The sequence below is a fragment of the Protopterus annectens genome, chromosome 12.part0 (genome assembly GCF_019279795.1).
Source record: "Protopterus annectens isolate FY-2018-M chromosome 12.part0, PAN1.0, whole genome shotgun sequence".
Taxonomy (NCBI): domain Eukaryota; kingdom Metazoa; phylum Chordata; order Ceratodontiformes; family Protopteridae; genus Protopterus; species Protopterus annectens.
The window spans coordinates 1355249577-1355275311 of record NC_056746.1 but is presented as its reverse complement, the minus strand read 5'-3'; the positions used below and the strand labels follow the sequence as shown (position 1 = coordinate 1355275311).

The 25735-nt window shown below is 38.2% G+C and overlaps 1 long non-coding RNA gene across 1 annotated transcript in view; it reads left to right on the top strand.

Annotated features, from left to right (window-relative positions):
• LOC122817193 overlaps positions 1 to 25735 on the top strand; it is a 495541-nt gene that overhangs the window by 299011 nt on the left and 170795 nt on the right. The window lies entirely within an intron of this gene.

Genomic DNA, 25735 nt, shown 5'->3' with positions numbered 1-25735 from the left:
CTGAGCCTCCATTCAGTCCCCTAAAAACCCTCTTAATATCAACCTTTACAACTTTTCACAGCTTATCAACTCCACAACATACCCCTCTAAAAACCCCTCTAATGGCAGTATTCTAGACTGGATTCTAGTCTCTCATCCCCACTATTTCTCTGACAGTGGTACTCTACCTGATCCCCTTGGTGACCACATACCCATCTTCACACATCGACTCCCATTACTCCTGCACCGTACCCATAATTTTATTACTATCCGTAACCAAAAAAACTTTGATCCTACAAGCTTCTCAAAGTCTCTAAAATCCATAAATTGGAACTGCCTAAAAACATTATCTCTAGATAACGCAGTTGCCCACTTCAACTCAATATTCCTACAAATACTTGATTCTCATGCACCCTTAAGGACTAAGAGAATTAAAACTAAAACAGCCCCCTGGCTGTCCAAAAATACACTAGCATCCATGCGACACAGAGATAAAGTCTGGGCACATTACCAGAAAAACAGATCCCCCCTAGTCCAAAATGAATATAAAATTCTCCGAAACAGGGTAAAAAACTCATAATTTCCGATCAACAAAATTACTTCTCCACACTCCAAAATAGCAATAAATCAAACCCTCAGAAATTCTGGAAAGGTATCTCTACTCTTCTCAACCCTAGCAAACAAAATACACCTACCCCAGACCCAAACACTCCTGACCTAGATCTGGCTACACAATTTAATTCCTTTTTCATTGAATCCATTTCCAAATTAACATCATCTTTCTCTAACACCACTACACTCTCAAATACTCCCCCACCCTCTCTCCCCAGCACTCCACCCAGCACCACCACTACCCCCACATCTCCACTTACTAACTCTTCTCCCTCCACATTTTCTCCTACTCTAACTACTTCATTATCTTCATCTGCCCCTAACTCCCCCACACTCTCCCTCTTTCTCATTTAAACCTATACCCACTTCCACTATAAAGAAACTCCTTCTGAAACTGAAGCCATGCACTAATGCTCCTGATAACATCCCTTCTTTCTTTCTTAGCATAGCTGCTGATGCAATTGCCTACCCTATTAGCACTTTAATCAACTGCTCTATCCTAGAAAGTACAGTACCCCAAATCTGGAAAAAGGCCTACATCATCCCTTTGCACAAAGGGGGCAACAATAACAATGTTACTAATTTCCGCCCCATTGCTATCCTGTCTCCCATCTCTAAAATCTTAGAAAAATGTATTCATCTTCAACTCCTTCCTTACCTTTTAGAAAATCACCTACTAACTCCCACACAACATGGATTCAGACCTAATCACAGCACTATGACTGCCCTCCTCTCCTTCCTTCAAACTGTTAACAAAGCACGTGACTCTGGCCAAATTGTTTCTACCCTACTACTCAACCTCTCTAAGGCCTTTGACACTATCTCTCATAACCTGCTACTAACCAAACTCTCAAGACTTAACCTATCTCCCCCCTCATTGAACTGGTTCTCCAACTACTTATCTAACAGACATCAAGCAGTAATATGGAAAAAGGCCACTTCCTCATTTCTAAATACCCCTACTGGGGTACCCCAAGGGTCCATACTGGGTCCCCTTCTCTTTAATATATTTATAAATGATTTCCACAACTCTATCCCATTCTCAGACATCATCCAATATGCAGATGATTCCACTATTACATGTTCTGCCTCTTCTATCCCCTCACTCCTAAAATTGACCCGAGAAGCTTTCAGAACCACTGAACAGTGGATGAAAAGAAATCACCTTGCTCTCAATGCCTCCAAAACCAAATTAATGCTATTCTCCCCCTCTAAAGCTGTCTCTGTCAACACAAACACATTTTCTATCACTAGTCAAAATAATTCACCTCTGGAACTAGTGTCAGAGACCAAGCTACTTGGAGTCCAAATTGATAACCAACTCAAATTTAACTCTCACCTACAGCTAAATATAAAAAAAAACACCAAAAACTTGGTATGCTGTACTGGCAAAATAAATACCTCACACCTGCTACCAAAATCACTCTCTCTACTTCATTTCTTATCCCCTTCCTTCTCTACAGAGCCCCACTCCTAACTAATCTACAGTCCTCCCTAAAAACCCAACTTTCCTCTTGCTATAACAAAATCGCCAAGTTTGCTACCAACCACAAGTCCTCCTCACACCACTGTTCCTCTCTCCATATACTAAAATGGCTAGAGCTTCCTAACTATCTCACATACACTCAACTAACTCTTGCTCACAAACTCATTTTCAACTCCTCTCTCTGTCCCTCCCTTTCATCAGCTTTTAAAATGCACCTTCCTGATAGAATATTGAGGTCCAACAATCAAAATCTATTAGAAATCTATAAACCCACTCGTCCCCAGGGAAAAATCTTCTATCTTTTGTCCTTGCCGCCTTTGGAACTCTCTACCATCATCCATCCGCACCACCCCCAACCACTTTATTTTTAAAAGATCTCTTCATTCCCACCTAGTATCCAAGTGGGAATGCTCTTGCTCCCACCCCACATAGCTAATTTACTTGCAATTGCCATCTTCCTTCTTTGCCTTGATTCCTCATGCATTCTTCCTGATTATTTACTCATAACTAATATACATTATCATTTCATATTATAGGGAAAACTGCAGTAGGCCTCACCTCGCTGGCTCTGTTCAAGAGAAATCTTGACCTGTGGATGGGAGATCGTAGGTTTACCCCGGGAATCATCTCTGTGTCACTGCTGGCCAGAGGCACAACACACTAATGGGCACAGTATTTTTTCATATAAGGGGTGGTGTAAGCCACAAAACTTTGGGCTAGGCTTATAAATGCCTTAGGGCAGATAGCCTAGTATAAACCTATGAACCTATGAACCTATGAACCTCCTAAGTGCTTCCTTCATAAATTTCTGTTATTTCTCTGAAACTTGATTCAGTATTTTGAATATGATACAAACTCAAAAATTTTTCATGCAATATTCTTTACTATCTATAATCTATTAATTTTATGTAATGTTCTTTCATAGTTATTTCTTCTGTATTTACTTGAAATTGTTTTCTGGTGTCAAAATACTTTGGATTATTATATAATTTGTAATTTGTTATAGTTTTGTATAACTAGTATGAATCACTTTTTGTAACATACTTAGTTCTGGAGCTGTTCTCCCCAGGACTCCATTAAAAATGGGTTATTTGGCCCAATGGATTATCCTGGTAAACCAACTGCAAATAAATAAATAAGTAAAATTAAGGCCAAGACTGTATTATGTCAGAGTATTACCTTTGCCCAGAGTGCAGCCACCTCAGTTATATGTACACACACACACACACACACACACATATATATATATATATATATATATGTATATAGATCCCTATCATATGATAGAAACCTCATATGACTGAATCACATTTGACTGAAACCAAAAGACTAAAATTTCAAAAGCCTGAAAAGTCACTTGACTGAAACCCATAATAAAATTTCAACATGCTAAATTTTAAACTGGACCATATAAAAGCAGACTAGGTGGGGGGGGGGCTACACCTCCCACCCCCCTTAACTATATATAGTAACTCCAGGATCACACTACAGTGGGGATAAGGGCATAGTAGTGGCAGCATGTAGACTCCTGTAAGGTACGTGAAAGGTATCTGCTCTTTTCCCCAGATTAATCAACTTTTGAAAGTTCTAGTAATAATACCGACAGAGATTCTTGTCTAATGCTCTTCCCACATCTGAATAAATCGTTTCCTTTGGTTTGCTCAACAGGAAGTTTGATCAACATCTGTTTAATCAAATGCATTTGGTCAAGTACACAGACAGGTGGTTGACAGGTGTGCAAGACTGACAATCTCCAAGTAGGGGAGTATTCCCTTTTCCTTAGATAGTATATATAATTAGCAAGGGTTATGAGTGGGGGGGTGCAGCCCCCTATATGGGATGTTGTAAATTTACATATCTCAAGGGGGTGCAGTCCCCTACATGGGTTGTTTTAAAGTTACATGCACCAAGCCCCTTTCTCAGTGCATGTGTAGTAGGATGACAATGTTTCCATTTTCAAGAGTGGTTTACCTTCAGGATGTCAACATTCGTGTTAGTTGAGCAACTTAAGGTAAATTGAATAAACCTATCTGAAGCTATTATTGATCTTGCATGGATAAATCCATGACAGTGAATGTCAGTGTAGTGTATTGACCCCCAATAGGGATTATATACTTCTTAATGTTACTATAGGGCTTACCATCTCATAACATTTTAGTCTGATACCTATACGGTTTATAGATCTAAAATTTTCTGTATTACAAGAATGTTTATTTGGTAATATTTTCTTTAACTAATCTTGTAATAGGTCTTTGAATTCCTCAAGTATGCTTTTCCAGTCTTATGTCATTTACTTAAGTTTTCCAAAATATAGCCATTTTCTATATTTACAGATGGTTTGTTTTATCTTTTTTTCCTCGTTCTTGCAGTCATTGCTTATTTTGGAATTATGGAACTCACTCCCACCCACAATTACCTCCACCCACAATTACCTCCATACCATCATGCACCCACTTCAAAACTTTACTAAAAGTGCACCTAAAAACATGCTGGCTATGCCCTTTCAACTCCCACTCTAATATCACCCACCCCAGCCAACCACTACCTTTCTTTCCACTCCACTAACTACTTTGATTATAGCAAGCTCAGATGCTCATAAGCCTAGTACTTATTATACAGCAGGAACTTCTTAATGTAACATTTGTTAATGTCTGTTATGTACTTCACAGATAAAGATTCTAGTTGTCTACTGATGTACTATGTTCTTCATCTGTAAATATGTTTTAAGTAATTGCTATGCAAATTGTTAATCGCTATGTAATCCAGTGTAACTACTGTCTGTTTATTTTAACTGTGGAGCTTTTCTCCCCGGGTCTCCACTGAAAATGGACCTATGTCCAGTCGGACACTCCCGGTCAACAAATATAAATAAATATAAATAAATAAATAAAAATTTACTTGCAATATACTTTTTTATCAAGTGCACACACATGCATCTTTTTTTTTGTCTCCAGTCTCCCTTCTTGACTTTTCAACATATTCCATTTTACCTGTTAATGTATCTACATTCATTTTTTTTGTCCTTTGTTTTGATAATTTTTCACATATTTATTTATTTATTATTTATTTATGGACATTTGTTGACCGGGAAAGTCCACTAGGTCAGAAACCCATTTTCAGTGGAGTCCCGGGGAGAAAAGCATATCAGTGAGTAAAATAACGATATTGGATTACAGAAGATAGGTCGTTATGAGTAAAATAGCGATATCGGATTACAGAAGGTAGGTCGTTATGAGTAAAATAACGATATCGGATTACAGAAGATAGGTCGTTATGAGTAAAATAACAATATCGGATTACAGAAGATAGGTCGTTATGAGTAAAATAACGATATCGGATTACAGAAGATAGGTCGTTATGAGTAAAATAACGATATCGGATTACGGAAGATAGGTCGTTATGAGTAAAATAACGATATCGGATTACAGAAGATAGGTCGTTATGAGTAAAATAACGATATTGGATTACAGAAGATAGGTCGTTATGAGTAAAATAATGATATCGGATTACAGAAGATAGGTCGTTATGAGTAAAATAACGATATCGGATTACAGAAGGTAGGTCGTTATGCAATTTTAGAAAGAAAGACTTTAAACTATATAAAAAATATATTAAACAATTATCACATCATTGCCAACAGTTTTACAAATACTGTTGCACCTTCTATTTAACACAGAGATGAAGGCAAAGACATCTTGTAGAAAAAAATAAATTATATTTAATTCTGTTTAAGTATGTTGCCTTAAAAACTGAGATATATACTAGTTCCCACTCATTGCATATTTTTTTGTTTTATCTGTTCCCCTACACTCTGAATACATTTGTGCAGTGGTTTAATTTCTAACATTACTTACATGAATTGACATTTCCCAGTCTAATTCTGACATGTATGTAACTGAAACAACAGGCTCTGTGCATTGTCTTGGTTGTATTACTCATAGTATTTTGTTTGTTTGTTTGTAAAATAGCCTGATATTCATGTTGTGTGATTTCTGTTGATTTACTCTTATACTTTCTATTTTAACTGTATTTGTGTTTATACTTTTTTCAAATGCTGTTTTTCTAGTTTGTATCACTGTTTCATGTGACCTATTACAGTGCAGCTGACCATCAAGTAACATGTTTTGATTTCATATGTTTTTCTGTATAACCTTCCTGGTGTATATTTTTATATGAAATGTTTTATATCTTTGTTTCATATTGAATTACAATTCTTTGCTAGGTACTTTGATTTTATGCAATATGTAGGATGTCCCATATTGCTAAGCATATACTACAGTTTAATTCACAAATGCATTGAGAAGTAGAGATCGACTATACTTGATGGATTTTATCAGCATGAAAATGTATGTGCCCTACATCATTACAGGCTTTAAATTATTCACTTTATAAGGTAGCCTTGCCATACCTACTGGCATATATTCATGTCAACAGTGAAATGATAGATTACATTATTTTTTGTTTTGAATCATAACGAAAATAAATTCATAAATATATAAAACTATAGGCATTTTTATATTTATGCCTTTAGGGGCTTTGACTACTATAGGATTCATCTATTTCTGATGTAGATAATTAAATTAGCCTACATCAGCGGTATAACACTTAGGACTGCGGTGGTGGTGCTGCGGTAGCGTTGTCGCCTCACAATAAGACGTCCTGTTCGATTCTCAGCTAAAGCGTCTTCTGTGTGGAGACATGCGTGAATGGGCGTACCTTCGTTGAAGGTTGTGCGTCAGGGATAGCAACTCGGTACGTAAAAATCTACTGCCAATCGTTAGCGGACCAGAGATCCGCTGTGGCCACCCCTAACCGGGAAAAGCCGAAAGATACAACAGCAGTATAACACTTAGGATTTGTTATACCTGCCGGTGTTGTGAATCATTCTTCGTGTTTTGTGTGATTATTATAAAACTAGTCAAAGCACATTATGGCCTGCGAATAATGGTAAAGCTATCTAGTCCTATTAAGATGGCATAATATTGGACTGTAACACAAATATACCCCACTTCAGGGAGAGAAGTGCTGTTATTACATGTTATGTTGTGCTACGTTATACTAGCCCTGTGTTACTTGTGTTATTTAAATATACACATTAAAATGAAGTTAAAGCACAGTTTAAAACAGTAAACACAGAAAAGTGATAGGGGTCTTTTGAGTCTCAGCTTGTTATGACAATTTGTTTTTCCATTTTTTATTTTTTTTAATGCAGGGGCTTTAGCTTTTTACTATCTGTCTGACTCTTTCACTTTCAATTAAAAGGTTTTACTTTTTCTCTGCAGTAGCTAGCAAACCAAATGTTTATACAAATTTGTGCTACAGTAACTGGCAGAATAAATACAAATCCTGCATATCTCAGTTTACTTCCATCATCTCTGTGCATTGTATGTGTCATCCATTGAAAAACGCAGTCCTTTCCTTTGATTTGGACCTATCATATGATTGATCATAAAGCTTCCTTAGCCAAGTTACATGGCTGATGTACAGATCAGGTTTTAGCTGAGCTTGTATTTAACTTTATTAATTTCTACTTGTTGTCTTCATTGTTTATGCTGAACCTCTCATTTCTGAGAATATGAGCTGTGTGACTGACATAGAATGAACATGTGCATCACCCTCATGCTTTGCCATTTCTATTTATTCCCTCGGTTACAGATATGCTCCTACGTACTGTGTCATCTGTCCAAACCAAATTCCTGTGATATGACTTTTGTCACTAATGCTCATTCCTTATCTTCTCTCCCAGACTATGCATTTAACTAAATGTTGAATTCAATAATTTTAATATGTATGTTGTAAGTTAGTTAAGAAAATTATCATTCAGAGAAGTTTAATGTTTAGGAGCTGTATTGTTGCTTCTAGAAGATTGACTAATATTTCCTCAAAATGAAGAAACACTTTGTCCCAGACCACATTCATACCACATTCATTGAGGCACTTATCTCCTGTATTTTGTGAAACACCAAAAACTGAAATACTGTCTTAACTTTAATACACTAAGCATTTTTTCTTTCTCTCTGCAATGAAAATATAGCCGGAAAGATCCATTTGTCAGTTTTGACATTTAATAATCTTTCTCAAAGAAAAGCAAGCTCAGTGATTTAATTAATGCAGCAAGCAAGTTGCGTAGTCAGTGGATGTTTGTATTAGCTGTTCCTGTTTCTAAGAAATAATGTTTTCATAAAAATGCTTTCATTGATTATGTTGATTCAGCAAAGTACCGACTATGCACACAGGCTTACATCTTTTAATTTCTGTTATAAAAATGTAAGCTGATAAAAAAGTAATCTCCAATTTCATAGTTATTTTATATTTTCTAATGAATTTGTCAACAATAAAAGAAAATAAATTGCTGATGACCGAAATGGCAAATATAATCTGTTTGCTGAAATTAAATAAATAGTAAAGTCAAGTGGAAGTCAGCAAGGGAAGTAGGTTTTCTAGGCTTTGTAGAAAGAGATGAGGGCTAGTTTTATTCTACATGAAAACAGACAAACTCACCTTTGCTTAGATTAATTGCAACAGGCTACACACACACACACACACACACACACACACACACACACACACACACACACACACACACACACACACACACACACACACACCAATGTTTAATAACATTCCAAGTGAACGGTTTAAGTACAAAATATGATTTTTACAACTAAGAAAAATATGTTTTAGTGATTATGTGATAATGTGGTATACAATACATTCATTTTAATGTGGAGGATGAAGAAAGTTTCAAAAACTTAATGTTACAAGACATTTGCGCTATTTATTTTGGTTTACTTCTACATGTGTAGGGTGACACTGAAACTTCTGGGTGCTTATTAACAGAGTGAGCTTCCATGAAATATAATAACAACAACAATAATAACTGTAATCATTTTTGCTAACAATGTGATAATGTCTAAAGTTGGGCTGCTGTATGTCGGAATTTATCAGCACAACACTGTTTATGGTAAACTTAATGTAACAAGACCCTGTGAATAAACTAGGCACAGAGAACAGAGCGCCTGGGCAATGCATCATGAAATCACTAACTAAACAAATTTAAGTCCTTCATCTACACATAGGCTGTGATAAATCTATTAGTTAGACACATGCAAAAGAGATAAAATAAACTAATTTTCAACAAACCAGCTGATGTACTCAAATCTAATTATTACCCACACCCTATTTTACTCTCCAGACAAATGCCCAGCATTACAAAATACCTGACTGTACACTTCACCCCCTAGAGATATTCACTCTAGCAGTAAACGTTTACTAGATGTCAGTAAGACATTCAGCACTGCTGGAGACCCTGTCATTTTGTGTCAAAACTCTGGAATGAAATCTCCACACAGTTAAAACAGAAAACTTGAATAGTTTTAAAACGTTTAAACAGCACCTGTGACAAAGATTGTCCTTCTCTTCCTGTTCACCTGGTTAGCTTTATTCAGATTCCTTTTCCCCAAATCTTACAGTGACTTTGTTTCTGAATTTTTTTGCACCTTCTCGCTCCTCCTCATACTGCACTTATTTTCTAAACTTTTACTTTTCCACCTTCTCGCACGCCCCACCACTGAGTACAATTTCTCCTCTATCAGTTTATTTTCCTGTTCGTTTTCATAACTTTTCCTTTCATATCTCTCTTCAGTTTTAAGCTACATTCTGCTTGTCTGTTTGTTGATTATTACAAAACTCAAAAACATCTCAGTTTGATCTTTTTCCCTGTAGCCATCCTTCTGTATATACATTAACTGTTATTGTATGTTATTTTGCTATTCAATAATTAACCAATTTATGTTAATTTCTCTCCAGTTTTTATCCTAAAATACTATCTTCATGTAAGAAATATTTAAAAAGTATTTAAAAGTCATTAGCTCATGTATAGATGTTTTTACCCTGCAATTATAAGTGTACATCATGTGCAACTTAAATGCAGAGCTTTTCTCCCCGGCCTCTGCTGAAAATGGTTTTTACACAGTCAGATTTTTCCTGGTCAACAAAGACAAATAAACTAATTAATGAATTAATTAACAAACAAATGAATGAATTAATTAATTAATAAACAAAGAACAACCAGAACTCAGTACAGACGTTATTGGCACCACTTTCCGTTTGCCATTTAGAACGTTTGCTGTGTGGTTTACACTATCCAGTGCCTGTCTAGACTTTATTCTACCATGAACATAGCTATTACAGTTCTCATGAAATGCTATGAGCAGTGTTGCTTTGTAGAACTCATAGCATTTTTCCACATTCCATTAGAAATGGGATTGCTTATCTGCATGCTGTTGACATTCTTTTGCAGCTACAATTTTACTGAATTCAGCTTCAGTCATGTTGGCATTCTCTGTTTACCTGCTTTGTCCATTACATTGTTGCAACGACGAGCATGTTCAAGTACCAACTAGTAGGCACAAGACAGAGAAACTGCTTCCTTATTGGTTACCAGTCTGTTGCAGGATGTATACACACACACACACACACACACACACACACACACACACACACACACACACACACACACACACACACACACACACACACACACACACACACACACACACACACACGCACACACACACACACACACACACACACACACACACACACACACACACACACACACACACACACACACACACACACACACACACACACACACACACACACAATGCATGCTCACAATTAGGCAGATTTGTAATTGATCTATGACATGTTTTTTGTGATATGGGAAGAAATAAGTCCAGACAGAAAATCCTCCATGCTGACAAAAGAGGAAATCCAGACCCCACAGTGAGGGTACCCTGACAAAAAAAAAACATACTATAGAACTAAGAGATGTGAAGGAATACAACTGACCAGTGTACCATCCCTTTATGCATCTGTGAAATATGTTTCAATGAAAACATTGTGCTGTTTGATGTCTACTAATTTAGAAGAATGACCAACTAATATGGCACTAGAATTGTAGCTCTGTTTTACATCTAACAACCAACGATGACATAGAAAAGGATTTCACATTTGCAAACAGACAGCAGGTAATTATCTCTTCTTGGTCATCTGAGAAACCAAAGCATTCAAGTTCTCTAAGGCATTATACTAGTTAAGAAGTGTGACCCACAAGTGTTACACTGGTGACCAAAATTTGAAAAAGCAGCCCCCTGTATGAGTCTGTGTGTACGCACGTTTGTGTGTGTTTGTGTGCAGGCGTGTATGTGCATGTATGTGTGTGTGCGTGTGTGTGTGTGTGTGTGTGTGTGTGTGTGTGTGTGTGTGTGTGTGTGTGTGTGTGTGTGTGTGTGATGGCTAAAACTTGTCTGTACCAGCAGTACAATTACCTGGTTAGCAAATGATGAATTAAAAAAATTACAATATTGTTAAAGTATAACAAATGCAGTTTCTTGTTTAGGATGAAAAAGAATATCATAATCTCAGCTGCAATCTGGAGATGCCAACATGATAATAAAGAAACAAAGCTACTGAATTCCTATGGTTGTACCAAAAAGGACTGGCACATGTAGGAGAGTCTCTGTGAAGAGCTGCACGCTGACTGTCTAAATTAGCAAATGTGAAATAAAACCAATAATGGCAAGAAAAAGAGAACATAAGATTATAACAGGTAGAAGAAATAAAGGTTCCCTACTAATATTAAAAAGTATTGAAGAGTACAATGCTCTTTAATGGTAATTTTGACACTGGTATCTTTAAGACATAACTTTTGACTGACTTTTATGAAACTGCTATTTAAGAGGTTTTGTGCAAACATTTATAATAAATAATAATTTCTTTGCCAACAACTTGATTTAGATAGTTATGTATACTGTAGATTGATGAACAAATAATTATGGATTTGTATGAAATCAGAGCAAATGAAGTCTACCGACCAATCCATGATGAATCTGTAAATGAAAAAGCATTCATCCAGCTAATTGTGAATGCATAGCATGTAAAACAAAATGTGACATAGAAAGAACCAATAGTATTAAATAATAGAAAAAATGCAAGCATACTCTGCATAATGCAATTCCTCTACACCCCATTCATGTGGGGAGAAAATCCCCTAATATAATATACTAATTCCTTGTCACACCATTACAGAAAAAGTGCAAACACCACATTAATGAAAAATTGTTCCCACCTCCCATCTGCTACATTCTACAGCAGAAAATATTATAGTCAAACTGGACAGTATTTCTAAAAAGCAGAATGAAAATAAAACGTTCTGCCCCCCTCCTTAATTTCTTCAAATGTAAGTAAAGCAATACAGACCACCAATATCAAACATCAAAACTTTTCAGACCATGGCATTAACTGTGATACATCAGTGTTCCTATTAGTGAGCCATTGATACCAGACTCAAACAAAATGTCAAGTTCTCTGAGGGCAATACCAGTACTCTAGCAACAAACTGCATCTTGTCACTAAGGCTGAACCCTAGCACTTTGCCTTCAAACCTTCCTGTGACTCATTCCTATAAGTGCAGCATATTCATGGTTCTTTTTCTGTTTTTATATGTTCCCATTTTTATATTTTTCTTTTTCTTCTACATCGCAAGGTGGGAGCAGGACAAAGGATAATAATGTAATAGATGCCGATACCGTTATTTAAATTAATAACGTACTTCTTAAGCATGATATTAAGATTATCTCACAGCAACTTGTAATATTATAAACAGATGTATGGTATCAGCTGTGTACTACCAGCCACAGAAAGCACACCAACATTCCTACTGCATGCCAATATCATTCTAAGAAATATCCTGTAAACCATTTTTTACCTCAAAAGAATGAAATCTGATTACATTTTATAGACTAATTCAGGCAAGTAAGTTGGGAACATTATGTTGTTTGTGTATAAGTAGACTGAAGCTGAACAGGAAAACAAATGGAGGGCAACTAGAAGAGAGAGACAGATTTCAGAATGTACTTAAAACACAAAGACACAAGACAAAGACGTGATATAATAGCTTTTATGGACCAACATAGGTTTTGAATGACTCCAGTTTTTGAGCTGGCATGAACCCTTCATCAGGGATTATTATCTTGTTGAATACACATACCATCTTGCAAGCTTGAGTTATTGCAAAGCCTTTGTTGGTGCAGTGAAAGGTATTACATCATTTCTATGTTCCAGTGTCTTTGTGTTTTCTGTTAGTGGACAAAGATGACATTTTTGTAATTTCACTTAGTGATTTGTTGCTGTTCTTAACTTCATGGTCATTTTATTGTCTTAATGCCTCCTTCTATGGTTTTGCTATAATTATTTCATGATTTACTAACCATGTTTCTCTTTATTCTCTGTTTTTTTCCCTTTCTTTCTTTCTTTTATTGTGTGATATTGCAGCGCTCTGCTCTGTAATTCTCTGTGGAATGACCTCTGACCTTTGATTTCATGTGAGGCATTCCACTAAAGCTGTCAGTTCAGTTCTGAGGACTGGGGTGTTTTCGCTGATGAAAGCAGTGATGTCCACATTGTTGGTTTAACTTAAACAGCTGAGAGGTATGCACAGGACAAATAGCATCATATTTTGGCTTAGGCACTTTAAAAGAATACGTAAATGAGTATTTCCACAGAAACAAAATATGTTATTGATGTCATTTTTTTAGAGAAACTACAACAAGCATGAGACTTCCAGCAGTGTAACACAAATTCAACCCATTTTCACACTGCACACACTTAATAGTAACTACTTGAAAAGTTGTGCTGTGTAAAATAGTAAACAGCCCAGTGCAATACTAATTAGATTACAAAACTGAATGCAAATGTATTTACATTGCATTTATCCCACTCCAGATGAAACATAGAAAAAAAAAAAACAAAAGAGCAAATTTCTGAAAAATATTCCATCTACTCTACTGTTGATTTTCTAGCTTGGCATCATGCCAGGGGTGGGGTGGGCATTCAAAAAAATAACTTCCAAAATACCATCAGAAGCTCTGTATTGATAATTGCTGTTAGGAAATAATTCCACAAAAGAAAACACACATAACAGTTACTTCTACAAAAAAGTAAGACTGCAATTGCAAAGCATGCAAAACATAAGCAGAACACTTACAAAACAAAGAAAAAAGAACTGCAACATATCACTTTAAGGAAACACTACTCCCCAGGGATAGAGGAAGAGCTTTAAACCATACTTTCAGGAGCCATACTATGATATCTGTTATCAGAAGAGTTAGAAACTGCTTGTGACTGTATAATAAGCAGCTGAAATAGGGCTACTGGGGAGTCTACATGAGGAGCGGCTGTAACATTCAAGTAGGCTTGACAGACCAGGACCTTTGTTCTGTCATCACCTTTATAGGTTTGTGATTTTGGAAGGTGATCTCAGGAGTGGTAAATGATCTAGTGAACTGACCCCAGTTGTTGACCTGGGATTCTGTTACTCCATTTCTGATTGTCAAGTCATTCATGATCAGTTTATTTACATTAATCCCTTTTCTTTTGGGGTTTTTTACATGAATTGTAATACTTTTTCTGCCAGTATGATACTCCACCTCTGTAGCTGAATATATTGTCTGTTACAGCTAGAAATCAAGTTAGCGATGTAACTTCGCCTCATGGATACAGATCAGGTGGTCAGCATCCACCATTCCAGAATGCTGGTGCTGCTGTAATGACTTCATTGCTAGCATGTGCCTTCACCCTTTCCTCATGTCATCTTCCATCCGTTCAGAGACACATTACAGTGCATCTTATCGCAGAATTAGGTAATCTTTAAGCAGCAGGACAGTCATTTTTCCAACGTCTCTCCTTGAAGTGGCAGAAAGGGTTGTCTTGAAAGAGGTCATACAATATATATTTCGCTTATGCTCTACTTTCTGGTGACTATGAGGGTTTTTAGTCCACCACAAGGGACTTTGATCAATACTTAATGCATATTGTGCTTCTCTAACAGCTCTTTGAAATGTTCCTGATACTTTATGAATACTAGTATGTAATTCTCATTATTCTACCAAGGTTTTGATACCACAAATGATATTACCTTTCAGAATTACATCGAAAAACTATGACAGGCCTATTTTGATTATTAAATATTCAAAGGGAAATCAATAATATGCTTTCCACTTGCAAACTTGTCCATAATAATACCCTTTATGGCCTGTTTTTCTGTTATACATAATCTAATGTAGGATATCAGTAGACTGAGCGAATTCCATTGTTCTGATAATCTTGCTGATTTACATTCTTTTCAGTATTAAAATCTAATGAAGCAGGAAATGTTATGAAGTCTGTTGAGGGTTTGACTGGTTCTGTTCAACAATGAACTGCTCAAACATCAGTCTGATAATATTTTATATATTGTGCAAAATAGATTTTTTTCCTTCATTTTTCATACCATTTCTTTGATGGTGTATCCTAGAAATGAGTCATGCTGGTTAGATCAGTTTAATGGTAATGATTAATAATCCTGCATCACAGCATCTGGGTCTGAAGTTTGGTCTTTATATCTGGTCATGATCTGGGAGGAGTTTGCATGCTCTTCCCAAGTGCACATGTTACCTCTCTATTTACTTTCTGTGATAATATCAGATCCCTGTGATGAGCTGTGCAATTGTTGGTAAACTGATCAAGCCTGCATAAAATCTACATGGGTTTTACCCATAATGGTTAGTAAAAATGTGAAGTGACTCTGAAGCTCACCAGATGCACATGTTGCTGTCCTACAGGACAGCAGGTTTGACTGAATAGATACAAATGCAACAATAAAGTACCTGGCATCCTGAAGTATAACACAAAATGTGATGTAATAGCAAATACGATTTGAGTTAAAATGTGAATGGCACCAATATTATGAGGAAACGGACAACAGTCCGTACTGCTTGCAAACTGTGCAATACTATCATAAAGATCCCCTTCTAAGATTTTGCAAAGGTTGTGGCTTGGTACTGCCTCAGACGACTCGACAAACAGCAGAACAAAATGTAAACAGAAAATGATAATAAAAATGATCAACTTCAGCCGCCAGCGCATCTGAATGTGAACAGCCATCAGCATGACCAGTATAAACGCAAAGGTCTGTACACTAATTACAAAAGAAAGGCCATGATGTCCAAGGAGACCCTTCTTATTTAAGCCACAGGCACTGATGTTGAGACAATTTTAGTGCTTTTATGTTTGCTGAGGGACAGTCCTTTACATATGGGGCTGTGATAACAAAACGTGAAGAACGTTTTGTGCCTAAATGAAATGTAATATATTAAAAGCATGGTTCCATAAATGTAATCAGAAACGGAGAGATTGTACAACTCAACAGAATACTCCCGAGTGTGTCTGCAGGAAAGACAAGCAAATACTATAACGTTTTGTAGAATTTGCAGCTAGAACCAAGTTTAACATTAGGTAAGCTATACAGATCGCCCAGCAATTTGAACCAATTAAAATGCAGCATAGAGATATAAGAGATTTGACTGAAATCAATCAAAAGACATGTGATAAGTAAAGTATAAAACACGTGGAGACCAGTGCAAGCATTTGCATAAAAATAAACATAAAACTAATGAATGCAAAAGGAAAAATGCACTAGATATAACCATCGTCATAATGAATTAGAACAGTTATTAATGTGAGGTAGAAGGTGCCAGAAATGTAATAACATTAGATATATTGCTGTTGTGAATGAGATTTAAATGGTCCAATTAGTAAAAGCAGAGGCTAAAAGTAAAAATTCAAATGAAACTTCCTTTTCTGGCTTTGTGAGTAACCTCTTAGACCCAGATGGTGAATGAAATGTCAGGCTTCCAAATCATGCCAGTGCAGTAAGGGTCTGAGACAGACACCAGTCTGAACATAAGGTGGCTATGATAAACCTCTTCCCCTTGTATGCATCCTTTTATTGAGTGCAAATTCTAACTTTGCAACCCTTTCTGTTAACTGACATAATTTGAGCAAACCATTGTGTAGATTCTGTAGGTTTTTTAACTCTTCATAGATTCATAAATTCACAGACTGTTACTAGGCTAACAACCTGGGGGGGCCTTTCTAAGCCAAACCAAACATTCCCAAAAGAATAATGATGCCCTGTATCCAAACAGGACATCGAGGACCAGGCATTTATAAGCTACCTTTGTCCATAAGAGACATGGGCGCCAGGCATGGTGAAAAGTTTGTATTCCCCATGCACTGGTGTAGGCTGCACATACATTGGGGTATAGACAAACTCAGCTTGACATGCATGGGCAGCTGTTCCATAAGAGGAGCAGTCTCCGGGGCACACATCTGTCTCTCCAGCAAGTTTGGCTCAATCACAGACAAAATTCAGATCCCTAAACATTGCATCTCTGGTGCAGTTTATTTACGAACATGCAGGAGATTCATAAGCCTGGGGTTTGCGGATGCCTTGTAAGCCAAATATAGATCAACCTTCATCAATCTCTAGGAGAAAGGGGAGAAAGGGCTTTACAGTACTCTGCATAAGGCAGGTTTGTTATGCCTTGTATACATTTTGTAAGGAACCCCTGGGGTTGCCCTAGTTGCTGCATATGCCTCGTCAGGTACATACCGAAGGGAACATTGTGCCCTATGATTGATCGATAAGGGCAGAGTACAGTGGGATAATGACCACTTTGGGCCTAGATGCCATGGGCTTACTTATAAGTTGTGCAACATAAAAGGATTTCCTCACCACTGTGGCCATGTGGTGGTCGAAGGCAAGGCTACTGTCTATGTGTGTACCCAGATCCCTGACCACTGGGTCAACTCTTAGAGGTGCATTATCAACCTGGTAATTAGTTGGGATGGTTGATTTCCCAAAGAGTACAGTTATGCATTTCTTAGCACTGAGCTTAGGACCATGGCTTTGGAACCATTTGTTAGTCAGAGACAGGCCTTCTTGAAGAATGGTAGGGTCTGCTGGGGAGTTGAAGATAACCCCCAGCAATCATCTACAAACTTAGTCAGCCATAAACCTTCAGATTTGCTTCCATTTCAGAGAAATTGATGGCCAAAAAGAAGCAAGCCCAGTACCAGGTCCTGGGGGGCTCTGCTAGTAACTGTCCTCTTGGTGGAAGTGTCCTACTATATTTTGACCTTCTGGTTCCTATTGCTGAGCCACTTGGCTATCCAGTGGGTGATAAAAGGGATTATAACTAAATTAGTTAGCATTGTCTATAATGCCTAAGTGGGGTATTGTATCAAAAGCCTTAGCCAGGTCAAGGTAAGCTGTGTATACAGTCTTGCCCTCATCCATTGCATTGGTGACCCAAAGAAGTCCACCAGATTTAATAGGCATGGCCTTCCATTAACAAAGCTAAACTGTGAAGGATCCAGGGTTTGCAGGTTACCTAAGTCTTCAATTATCATGTCCATGATGATTCTTTCCATGGCCTTACATATGCCACTGCTCAGAGTTATAGGCCTGTACTTACCCATATCAGTGGTTGGACCTCCTTTGTGCAAGGGAATGACTGCAACCATCTTCCATTCCTTGGGCATAAAGCCTGACTATAGACTCTAACTGAAAAGAGATTCGAGTGGACCAAAGAGGTCATGTTTTGTGCTTTTTATTAAATATCCCAGGATGCTATCAGGGCCTACTGATGCACTGTTTTTGGCCTTGAAAAGAGCATTGATAACATGTCGCTAATAATGGTTAAGGGATTGTGGTATGCGCCCCCAATGTTCGTGTACACAAGGTCAATGTTTGTACTCCTGGTAGGAGAATGGACCACTTCCAGGATGTTGGTATTAACAAAGTTTAGGAATTGCTGGTCTTGTACATTAGAAGTGGTGTAGAATGTCCAGTTTATAGAGGGGTAGTTGAGATCCCCCATGAATATCATATTGGGTTAAACGGTGAGGGACTCTTGTACATTGAGATTGATGGTATGGGTTTACTGGGAGATGAAGGTTTACTTATAGGTTTCAAGGATATGATAGAAGAACCTTTCTATTGCAAGTTGCATATGTATGAGCTCCAGTGGGTCATACTATTTAACTAGTCTGGATGTGAGGTTATTTTTAATAGACTGAGATCCCTACACCTTTAGTTCCCTCCTGTGCAGTGGCTGGTCTAAAGGTGTGAAAGACATTATAACCTTGCTCTTCATGAGATACTCTTCATGACTTTTAACCATTTCTCTTACTACACAGATGTCTATACTCTCCAGGGAGATGAAGCTTTGTAGGTAGTGCAGTTCCTATTAAGACTTCTAGCACTGAGCATTACCACCTTCAGATATTCTTTCATAGGTTCAGTTAAGTACGGAGGTTTCTCAGTTTCACATTGCCTAAGGACCCTTTTTTCGATTGTGCTGTGCAGGAGATCTTAGTGTTTCAGGAAGGTTACCTGTAAGTTCCTCAGTATAAGTAGTTTTATGTGCAGAGTCTTTACCCTGTGCAGCAGGCATGGTGCAAGTGTCACTGACAGCCTTTATAGGATTAGTTTTGGTCATATGACAGAGCTTAGCCTCTAACATTAAAGTGTATTTACACTTCTTACATACTTTATCTATTTTGTTCAAAATAAGTGGGTTGTCAGTGTACATGAGGGGATTGCTACAAATGCCTCAGAATACCTGTCTCAACTAGACTGGCGACAGAGAGTGTCAGGGAGTGCATATCTATGGCTATTAGTCTACTAGGGAAGAATGAGGAACATTTAAATATCGAGTAAGTCAATAAGACAAGGAACTTGATGAGTAATGTTCATCTATGCACAAACCAGATTCTCTAGTCATTAAAACATCTCTGTAGACAGTAAAGGGTATTTTAAAGGAAACTTACACTGACATACATCCGTGTCTACAAAGATTGCAAGGAAGAATTAGGCTGCAAGATATCAGTCACTCTACAGATCACTGCTATGTGCCACTGCGCAGAGAGCAAATATTGTAAAAAAGCTCAAAATGTGCAGACATTCATCACAGAAAAACTCAATTAATGCAGCAGTGACAAAAACAATGCAAAAAAAAATCTGCTGAAATAGTGGATATGGTAATGTAATTTTTAACTTGCTTGTAGGTTATGAGCCAATTGTTGTGAAACTGTGGTGCTTAAATAGCAGCATAGTTTCAATTAAAAAATAAAGGCCCTGTAGCCAATAAAAACAGCACACTCTTCTTTCCTTTGCATAATCCTGGGCCAGAAAATTACTCTGGTCCTCCTCTGCTCCTACTAAGGTGGAACCGAGGCAGTTCATAGGCTCGTAGGTTGGTACTAGGCTTTCAGCTCTAGGGCCTGTACAAGCCTAGCCATAACAATTGCCTGGCTATTTCTTCCCACAATATTTACTTCCCTGGATCCCTGTCTAGCAGGGTGACTGACATGATCCCCGGGGTGAATTTCCTATCTCCCATCCAGTCATCAAGGTTCCTTTTGAAGAGGGCCAAAGAGGTGCTCTGCTTGACATGTATGGGCAGTCTATTCCAGAGTATGGGGAGTCTCTGGGTCAGGAACCTATCCCCTCCAGCATGTTTTGTTCATTGTGATGACAAGGTTTAGATCCCTGGAGCGTGTGGCTCTGAGGGATTGGGATTTCTTTAAGTGGAGCATGTCGAACAGCTCAGGGTTTGACATGGCCTTGTATGTTAAGCAGAGATCACCTCTGAGTAGATGATATGCCACAGAGTATAGCTGGAGTTTTTTTAGACGGTCAGCATAGGGCATCTACTTTAGGCCTGTGATTCTTTTAGTGAGGTATTTCTGTGGCCTTTCCAGCTGTTGCAGATGTCTTGTGAGGTACATACTAAATGGGGTGTTGTACTCTATAATGGGTCTAATGAGAGATGAGTACAGTGGGACAATGGCCTCTTTTCTCCTGGATGAAAAGCCCTTAGTGATGAGTTGTGCCACATAGAAGGATTTCCTAACTGTTGTGGCAATGTGGTTATCGAAGGTGAGACCACTGTCCACCTGTGCCCCCAAGTCTCAAATCACACTTTCGGTGTTTAGTGTACTACCACCTATGTGGTAATTCATGGGTACAAGTTTTTTCCCAAAGGGGATAACTGTACATTTCTTGGCATTAAGCTTGTGCCCATGGCTCTAGCACTAAGCATCTGTTTCTGTAAGGCCCTTTTGTAGAATATCCACATCATTTGGGGATTCAGTAATGGCTCCCAGTTTGCAGTCATCTGCGAACATTGTTAGCCATAGTCCCTTATTGTTGGCCTGTACTTCAGAGAAGTAGATGCCAAACAAGAGTGGTCCCAGGACTGAACCCTGAGGTGCTCCACTTGTCACTTGTCTGGAGATGGATTTGGATTCGGCTACTTTTACAGTCTTGTTTCTGTCAGTTAGCCAGTTGGCAACCCATCGAGTGATGTTGGGACTTATGCCCAGCTTAGTAAGTTTATCTATGATTCCAGAGTGGGGGATGGTGTCGAAGGCCTTGTTGAGGTCTAAATAGGCTGTGTGGACTGCCTTACCTTCATGCACAGCTCTGCAGATTGATTCAAAGAAGTCAATCAGGTTCAGGAGACAAGATTGGCCCTTCACAAACACAAACTGGGTGGGGTCCAGTGTTTGAAGGTTGCCAATGTCTTTGTTTATAAGTTCCATGATAATGCATTCCATGCCCTTGCAGATTAGGCTCGTCAGACTGATGGGACAGTCGTTCCAAGGATCCAAAGTGGATCCCCTCTTGTGGAGTGAGATAACTGTAGCTGTGTGCCACTCAGTGGGCATGAAGCCTGAGGTGAAGCTATGATTAAACGTGACACTTAGGTGAGGTGCCAGTTCATTTTGTAGTTCATGTAGTACACAGCCCAGGATGTCATCTGGTCCCATGGATGCTGTATTCTTAGCTATGGAGAGTGCAGTTTCTACCTGTGTGGCCATGATTACTGGAATTTGGCAATCTTTTGATATTGAGATGAGCCCTTTAGGGGGTGGGAGGGAGGTGAAGTTGGAACTAAATCGATCTGCCAGGATATTGGCAATATCTTTGGGATCAGTATATTTAATGCCATTCTGTTGTAGCTCAGAGCAGATCTGAGCATTGCCATTTAGATTCTTGTCATAACTATAGAATGCCTTGTGGTTGTCTTTGGAATATTTGACAATTTTATTTTTGTAACTAGCTTTGGAGGATTTTATGAGGGATCTCAGCTTCTTACTGAGGCTGGTGAGGGAGTTTTTTGCATCCTGGGATTTTCCTCTTTTCTGCAATAGTTTCTTCCTTCTGTTGTATAGTTTGTCTATGGCAGGGGGCCACCAGATTAGCTTCATTTTTTTGGAGAAGAGCCTCTTGGTTCTATTTGGGATGGTACGATTCATGTACAAGTGGATGTGCTCATATAGTGCCTTAGTGTAGGATTCAGAAGTCGAACTTTCAGCTCCCGTATGCATGGGTGTCATGAAGTTTGCTACTTCTGACTTGAGTAGCCTGAAGTTGGCTTTGGAGAAGTTTTTACAGAGGATTCCTTACTGGGGGGTGGGGGTGGGATGGGGATGTCAAGGGTGACTAGCTTATGGTCAGACCTGACCAATCAGGGGGTGACCACTGGTGTGGAGCATCTATCTCCCATGTTGGTAATGACCAGGTCTAGGATACTGGAGCCCCTGGTGGTTCTGACTAAAGACTGTAAAAATGTCAAAATGAGCATGTATTCAAAACAGAAACACTCAGTTAACACAACTGTGACAAAACAATGTGAAAAACATGTGCTGAAACAGTGGATATGGTAATGTAAGTCTTACCTTGCTTGTAGGTTATATGCCAATTATTGTGCAACTGTGGTGCTTAAATAGCAGCAGAGTTTCAATTAAAAAAAAACAAATAAGGCCTTGTAGCCAGTCAAAAACAGCACATTCTTCTTTTGTTTACACAGTCCTGGGCCAGAAAATGACTTAGGTTCCCCTCTACGCTCACTAAAGTGGAACAAAGGTCTAACTAAACACTAAAAAAGTGTCAGAAAGTGCATATTCAGCACAGACACACTCAATTAATGCAGCAAAACAAAAACAAGTGCTGAAGCAGTGGTTATGACAATGTAAGGCTTAGCTTTGGTATAGTTTAGCAGAAACCAGCAACACTCTTATTGTCTAGTAGTATGGTTGCCAAATGTCACCAAATGCCCCAGGCACTGAGATTCAAATATTTTAAACAAGCTACCCATCTGGCCAATCAAATAAAGGCACACTACGACTTACAACAGCAACAACAAACTAAGAAGGGCATAGGCTATCTGCATAGACCACAAACCTTTCCAATTTAAAATAACTGCTTTGGAGCCCAAGTGTTTAAACCAGAACACAGACACTTAGAATAACAGGCACAATAAGCCTTCACCAGCAAATCCCAGCTGAGAAGGGTGGAAGCAGCCATCTCCTCCCACAAGAATGTAGACCACAAACCTTCTTAATGTAAAATAACTGGTTTGGAGCCCAAGTGCTTAAACCAGAACAAAGGCACTTTTAGACTAACAAACTCAATAAGACATCAACCAGCAATTCCCAGCTTAGAAAGGTGTAAGCCATCCTTTCCTCCCACAAACATTTAGACCATAGACTTTTATAATTTAAAATAATTATTTTGGAGCCCAACTGTTTAAATCAAAACAAAGACACTTAGAATAACAGATGCAATAAGCCTTCAGCCAGCAATTCCCAACTCAGAAGGGTGTAGGCTACTTCATCAGCCTCAGGAGTGCAGACCACAAACCTTTGTTATGTAGGATAACTAGTATGAAGCCCAAGTGCCTAAATCAAAACTAAGAGGCTTAGAATAGCAGTTACATTGTAACCAGGCTACTAACAAGTAGTAATAAATGCAGCAGAATAAATGTAACTGAACAGTTTAAAAATGTGCAGCAAAAAGCTAAACAGAGCAGAAATAAGCAAAATATAGAACGAACAGCTGAATAAGGTATATTTTTCATTAAGTGGTAGGGTAGGAAGAAGAAGATAATTCAAGTTTGTTTAAGAGGCTAAGGGGGAAGCCCTATTGGTTGATCTGTCAGAGCTCTTCTTATGGCACCCCCCCACACACCACCACTACTACAGATTGCATTTGATTCAGCTCAGCCTTTACCTTTGTGAAGATGGGAAATTACGCTCTTCATGATGTATTGAGGACTGCACTATCTTTCAAATTAATCTTTATTAGGTAGCTTGTAAGAAGGGCAGTGATACCAAACACAGCAGTAGCACCTGTTTGATCAGTTATGGTAAATAGGCCCGATCTGTATGGATTGGTTCTATGCAGCCAATCAGTCACATAAATACCCAGTAGAATAAACCTCCAAAACTTGCACTTGTGCTTTTCTATGAGTCACAGCTAGGACATTCCTCTGATTCAGTCACAGCTAGGACGTTCCTCTGATTCAGTCACAGCTAGGACATTCCTCTGATTCAGTCACAGCTAGGACGTTCCTCTGATTCAGTCACAGCTAGGACATTCCTCTGATTCAGTAACAGCTAGGATGTTCCTCTGATTCAATCACAGCTAGGACGTTTCTCTGATTCAGTCACAGCTAGTACATTCCTCTGATTCAGTCACAGCTAGGACATTCCTCTGATTCACTCACAGCTAGGATGTTCCTCTTATTCAGTCACAGTTAGGACGTTCCTCTGATTTACTCACAGCTAGGACGTTCCACTGATTCAGTCACAGCTAGGACGTTCCTCTGATTCAGTAACAGTTAGGACGTTCCTCTGATATCTCAGCTTCCTACCTCGGCTGCATACATACATTTCTGGTTTGAGCAACATTTCAAGTGCTTCTATATAACCCTTTATTTTTTTCATGCATTTACTTTTGTTTACTGGGGAAAGCCATGATGGCCATGCAAGACCCCTTTTCAGCAGAAGCTGAGGGATTTATGCACAACATGAAATTTAATTTTGCATTTTTTTTTTTATTATGTGCTGTCTACTCACTTTTTCATTGTAATGCTCTTCTTACATGGAGCTTTTCTCCCTGGATCTCCAGGGAAACCAAGATCCCTATTAAAAATATGTTTGTAAGTCATACTTTATTGTAAACTCTGTGTATGTAAAAAATTCAAGGGCATTGATAAATATGAAGTGAGTCTTATGTCCTGTTACATCATGAGTTGTGCAAGAAAGCATTTCTGTAAATACACCTCAGTTTAAAGACAGAAACTGATTTTACAAATATATATATATATTTAGAACATGTGCGAATATATGCACAACACACACATTTTTTACAAGTAAACATCCCTTTTGGTTTGTCAGTGGTGAAGCAGTTTTTAAGAAGAAAAGGACTGTCATTGTTTTCAAATGTGTGACGTAGAAATCTGTTTTGTTTGTAGGAGAAAGAGGGGATGTTGCCCAGTGTAGAAGTTAATTCAGCATCATTAGTAACGATATTCCAGTTTTTATTAATAATTCCACAGATCGCTGATGCCCCTGCTAATAGGAAGTGGAAAGGATAAAGTCATGTCACTAGTAGAAGTGGGAAAATTCTCTTTGGGTTTGAATCCATGCAACAGAAGGGGTGGGAAAGCAAGGCTGTGGGATGTTGAAATGTCAGCTGTTTTCTTGTCAAGTAAATGAGCAGGGTAATTTCTTTGCAGGAATAATTTTTTTAAAAAAAGGGATTCCTTTCTGAAGGTGGAGTCTTCACTAACTATTCTGGATAGTCATATAAATTGGCCACGGACAACATTTACCTTCATAAAGTAGGGATGTTGACTTTCAAAGTGAAGGAAATTGTTATGGTATGTCTTTTTAAGTGAATGTTAGAGGTAAAAT